A 6510-nucleotide genomic window follows, 5' to 3' on the forward strand; every position below is an offset into this window, starting at 1 on the left:
TAGGAAGTCAGCCTTTTCCAGAGACTCAACCTCACTATTGCAAGCCCCACACTTGGGAGGTTGTTTCCATGTTTCACAAGGTTGATGATCAAGGTTGATTATCATAGGGTACAACTTTTGTCACAATAGTTTTTGGCACGCCTGGTATGATAGTTTGTAAGAATTCAAGAAATATTGATACACCTAATAGTTTCATTTCAAACCACCTATCATACCATAGATTTTGGCACATCGAGTGGGACTGGTTGAACTAGCTTTGGTTCAAGATTTCTTATCATTTACTAATAGTTGGTGTGTCTATCAACAAACGTTACCTTTGGAGGTAGAATCCTACATAGTTGGGGAATCTATAACAAATCCTATTGGTTAAAAATTTTAGCACTCAAAACAACTGAAGATTTGGTGTGTACTTTAGTATTCCAACCTTTGGAGGCTTCATTCCTTCAAACACTTGGTGACTCTGCAAGTCTTGGCTTGTCATCAACCTCTGATTAGGTAGATCTTGTTGCCCTTAAGTGTTTTATGTAATAGGATCATTTTTTAATGCTTCAATATGAGCTCCTACCATGGGTGTAATTTCTATTCACCCCCATTCTATGCAAATCCAAATCAGCCCTCCCCAGTTCACCAATATGAATAAATTAGGATAGCTCTTAGTTTTATCCCAAATAGTGACTTTGCTCCAGCAACATGTGGGTATTGTTGGCAATAGGAGGAATTGATTATGTGTTGCATTGATGTTTTGTCATTGATGGAAACATTGGATGTTTTGGTTATTTACCAGCTTTCGCTAGGTTTCGGTAGAGTGGTTGGTTTATCATATTGATCTGACATGCTTCGGTACACTATGGTTTGTGGATTTGGTTTAGATTTGTCATTCATGTTATTCAGATGGATATCACAATCAGTTGGTTTGGGATTTGATGACTCGGGAGCTATTATTTGTTCTAGTAAGCCTTTTGGTCACTGGTAAGGGTTCTGCCAATAGATCTTTGTTGAAGACCTTTTGATGCACGTGTTAAGTGGTGTTGGCCTGGATTTTAGATAAATTTCAGGACATTGTTGGTTATCTTGTTCCTATTCTTGTTGATGGGTGGTATTGGATTTGGGTTCGGACCTGATGCTATCTTATTCAGCTAGGTTATGGATCGATTTATGTAACATGTTGGTGGATGATCCTGATGCATTACCAGTTGGGTTTGTTGATTGGATTATGTTGTTTTGGTCTCAAGCCAACTTGGTTGACCATTAGATTGTGGGTTTAAGTTATGAATTTATTGTATTATCTTTTAGGTGGCCGACCTAATTGTTTAGGTCCCGGGTTGGTATAAATATGATGTAAGATCTCTTTGTAGATCATGGGGATTTCATGGGATTAATGTGGTCATAGGTTATGGGATTATCTATGTGCCAATAAAGTTACAATAATATGCAAAGGTTTTTGGTCAATCATAGGTGATCAAATTGTGTTGGTGAAAGAGGTTTAAGACCTCTGGTACTGAGCTTAACCAGAACTGTACTCAGGCATAGGAGATGTTATTCTTGTAGTTCATTCTTCTTTCGGATTGTAGTTTGAATTTATTTTGTAGTCAGTGAGGCTCCTTTTATAATAAGTAGTATGCTCTAGGCTATTGGCCTTCCTGCATGTGCAGGATCCTCTTATTGTAATCACATACTTACTATAGAAGTATTATCTAACTATGGGTAGGCTGTTAGGACCTAGAGGCAACTGAGACGGGGGGGGGGGGAGGGGGGTGAGGGGGAGTGAATCAATTGTCTATTAATTTCAATCCAAATATAACTTAATCAAACTTGATGCATAATATCAGTAAACCAAACTTAATGCTGGTTAACAGTTTAACAGTTAATAAAAATACCGGTGAAACTTAATGCATGAAACAGAAAGGAAAATAACATCCACAACACATAACACAAATATTTGTATGTGGAAACCCTGTAAGGGGAAAAACCACAGTGGGAAACCTTACCCACAATCAAATGATACTATTGTAGGTAGTATGTGTGTACAAATGGGGTCTGCACATGCAGAAAGGCCAACTGCCCAGAGCTCACTACTCAATCACAAAATGAGAGTCACACTGATTACAATTGGATGGTTAAATCCAATGATAATGTATTGCTTAAAATAACATCTTCATATGATGGATTCAGTATTGGTTAAGCTCTGATTGTCTTCTTCAAACCTTCCTTGAATCTTCAAATGATGTTTGCATGAGTAGCTCTGCTTATATTCACATATACCTTATTACATTCCTCTACCACTTCATAATATCACAAATGAGATCTTACATATATACCAAAACTTAAGACCAAATGTGTAGGTTGACTCACTAAGAATATTACAATTAAATCAATATATTTACCCAATTTTCCACGTACAAATCTTGGTGTTATCTTTTGTGGATGGTTGGTAAATGTTCTATGGTTTATATTTGTTCTTAATTGTTATATTTGTTGTTCCAGTATTTGGTTTATGTATTCCGGTAATAAGGTTTTAATGCTTAAAGTTCTATAATTTGTTGACAACTAATTCATGCCCCCCTCTCAGTTGTCCTTCAGTTATCTGATTTGTCTAACAATTGGTATCAGATACTAGTCCTCTCTAAAAAACTTTAACCGCTTGAGGAAGATCCTATGGCGTCTAATAGTGCAAGTTCATCAAGTTCATCTGCTATTGTTTTCTAGAGAGAAATTCCTAGGCTTGATGTAACAAATTACAGAGTGTGGAAGATTCAGATGGAGACTCATCTGAGATGTCTTGGCAAGGAGATTTGGGAGATCATTGAGAATGGCTATACACCTTATAAACTAGCATCTGGCAATCCTCCTCCAGCAAGCTTGGATAAGGACATTGAAAATGATTGTAGAGCTAGAGAAGCCCTTTTGTGTGCACTTTTTGATTAGCAAATTATGGGAATATCTGACAAATCAACTATGCAGGCTATATGGAATAAATTGGAGACTCTGAATGAAGGTGACCCTACTATTAAAATTTCTAAACTTGATGGTTACCGAGTGAGATATGAGAACCTAAAGATGGAAGAAGATGAAAGGATTACTCCTTTTATGGAGAGAGTTGATGAGATTGTCATGGGAATTCAGTGTTGTGGTGGATCTTTGAGTGAAGATGAAATAGTTTCTAAAGTATTGAGAGATTTTCTACTGACTTATAAGATGAAGGCTACTGCAATTAATGAGTTGAGAACTATGACAAACACCCTTGTTAATAGGGATACCTTGGTTCGGAAGTTATTTTCTTTTGAGCTTGAGGAATTTGGTCCTTTTGGAGTTGCAAAATTTGAACTTGCTTTTCATGCATCTACATCATCTACTAGGAAGAGTGATTGAAAAGCCTTATATGATAAGGAACTGGAGGAAATGAAGAAATAAGATGAATATTTTGAGAATCTTGGAGCCCTATTCACAAGAAAAGTACCTAAAGGTCCTGCAGGAAGTGAGTATGAAGGAAAATTACCTTTTAAATTATTTGCATGTAATAAGATATGTCATTTTACATCTAGATATCTTGAAAGTAATTCAAGATTTGAGGAAAGAGTTAGAAGATCTTTTATACCTAACCATGATTATCTGAACAAGCATAAGTACAGGAGAAACAAAGACAAATCATCCTACTATGCTGATGAGGAAGGTGTGACTGATTCTGATGATGAATCGACATAAGATTCAGCTAGTGGATATAGCAATGGAAAGGAATGAGTATTTTGGCTATCAAGGAAGATGATCTAGTGCCTAAAGAAAAGGCCCTTGCTGCTAAAATTGAAGACAAGGATGAATGGGTGATAGATAGTGGATGTTCACATCATATGACTGGAGGTAAAAGGAAGTTTCTATCTTTGCAAGAATTTGATGGTGGTCCGGTTATATTTGGAGATGACAAAGCATGCATGATCAAGGGAAGAGGAATTATATCACTGTATGGTAAGCATGATACTGATAATGTTTATTATGTTGAAGGTTTAAGGAATAATATTTTTAGTGTAGGACAGTTGGTGGATAAGGGATTTCAGTTATAGTTCAAGGATGGAAAATGCAAGATTATCAACAGATTTGGATTGGAGATTGCAACCAATACTTAGACTAAAGGTAACATCTTTCATTTGAATTCTGGTGAGAAGGCATGTTTGATTGCACAAATTGATGAGAGTTGGTTATGGCATAAGAGGTTGTGTCATGTAAATTTTGATTGCATTGTAAAGATCAGCTATACTAAGGCAGTTAGAGATATACCTAAGATTGTCAAGCCCTATAATCCGGTATGCAAGGAATGTCAAATGGGAAATAAAGTTAGAATTTCTTTTAGGAGTATACAAGACAAATCTAATGATGTTCTTGAACTTATTCATACTGATTTGTGTGGTCCTGCTAGAATCAAATTTTTTTAGGGTGATAGATATTTTATGCTAATCATTGATGACTATTCTAGAATGATGTGGGTTACTTTTCTAAGGGAGAAATCTGAAGCATTTGAAAAGTTTAAAATCTTTAAAGCTAAAGTTGAGATAGAGGCATGATTGAAGATTAAATTCTTAAGGAATGATCAGGGTGGAGTATTCACAGCCGGATAATTTAATAGTTATTGTAAAAAGAATGGGATAAGGAGATAGTTATCTGCAACCCATGTTGTTCTCCATTTTGAAAACTTGTGTTTCTTCTCTTTAAAACTGAAAATTACTGCCTTTGTGCTGCAATGGAAGAGAACAACAAAAGCTGGAAACAAAGACAATAATATGAGGTTCCAGAATTAGAAACCTCCTACACTTTAAGCTTATAAAAGCTTGGGCAGGTGAACCCTTTTAAAGACTATTTTCTCACAAAAATAGTAAATGGTTTGTAGAAAACTAGTGTAAATTCCTACGAACTTTCCTTACTGACTAGTACAACTAACCTAAATGGAAAATTGATTCGACTTTCTTAAAAAGGATCACAAAATGAAACAAAAAATCAATAGATAAACCAATGCCTTATCTGGGCAATAGAGTCATCTACAACAGACTGCAACCTGAAAGGAGAAACTAGTACACAAATCACAAGTTCCTGATCTATCAACTCTGAATATTCCTGACATACATAGAGTCCTAATCTACACCAGATTTCATCATCAAATCCACACCAGAAATAATGATATCAATGACTTTGTTTGAAGTATATTTATATTTTTCTCCTTAGAAAAAGACTCAAAATGACTTCATTAGATGCGTAGCAAATCATTCAGATAAGAAATCCTTGATTACTTAAATGGGATGAACACCAGTACAATGACATAGAGACAATACAAATCTAAATTTAAATTCTCTGGAATGTATATTTCATTCCTCTATCATAAGGTTACAAGTACTTATTATTTGACTCAAAAAATGCTAAGACAAACGCCCATATTAATTTTTCTGGAGTTTAGCTACAAAAATTTGTGTCCCTTTTCTAGGTAGCCTTGGTATCCTTTTATAGAAATCAGGATGCAACAAGCTTTAGACTACCTAGAAGAAAAATCTTACCCTAATAGTCATTTATTGCAAAAATTATATTTTTGTGCCACTATAGTTGAGGGAGAAATCTAACATTCTTTCTGGGATGCGTGCTTCATTAATTCACTAGGCATTCATTTGGAAAATAGCCGAAAGGGAAGGCCCCTATTACCCAAAATTAGTTATAACAATCGGCAACTTCATAATACTGGTGTATTATCTCGAGCCAGAGCATTAATGGTTCTACCTAAGAAAACACAGAGCCACACACCATTATGTCCTCTATAGATCTCCCCACATATCTCCCTAGATACCTCTCACCAACCCTTTTTCACCTTGAAGAAATATCAGATGTAACTTGCACACCTCTGCCACTAGAATATTTAAAACTTTTGGCACTAACGGATTAGGAGGTCTTCTTTCTAAGAACCTTTCCTTTAGTCACCATGTCACGACCATTAAAGTTCAGACGTGTTTCCATTGCGGTATAATGACAATCATCCGATCATGGGAAACTAACACACCCTTTACCTTTCCTGAGTAATACTCTTAGAAATGGGCCCCACCACTTGGTCTCTAGCTGTTAAAAACTTAACCGCTACTACTAGTTTGTCATCGTAACCGCTTACCTTAACTACTAGCATTAACCACTATCACACTTGACCTGCAGAAAATCATCACCTTCTGTTTGATAAATAACTTCTGAGATCCCAAGGTCACTGCTCGAAAAATACTTTCTGTGGGCTACACTTGACTGTAGAATCAGATTCCTTAGATCGAGAGCCTTCCAATGATATATGACAAATCTATATTTGGGCAAAAATTCAACCCTCAGCCATCAATCCCTCTATAGGTCGGTCATTTAAGCTTTTGCCTTTTCACCAAAGTCTGAAACTATATTTTAACCTGACTTTCCTACCTAGGTTTTGGCCACATGTCACCTCTTGGTTCATGCGTGACTCTGGACTCCACCTATCTTACCACCTCACCAATCGCCAAGTCACGC

Source organism: Cryptomeria japonica, chromosome 10 (assembly GCF_030272615.1).
Source record: "Cryptomeria japonica chromosome 10, Sugi_1.0, whole genome shotgun sequence".
In the NCBI taxonomy this organism is placed as follows: Eukaryota; Viridiplantae; Streptophyta; class Pinopsida; order Cupressales; family Cupressaceae; genus Cryptomeria; species Cryptomeria japonica.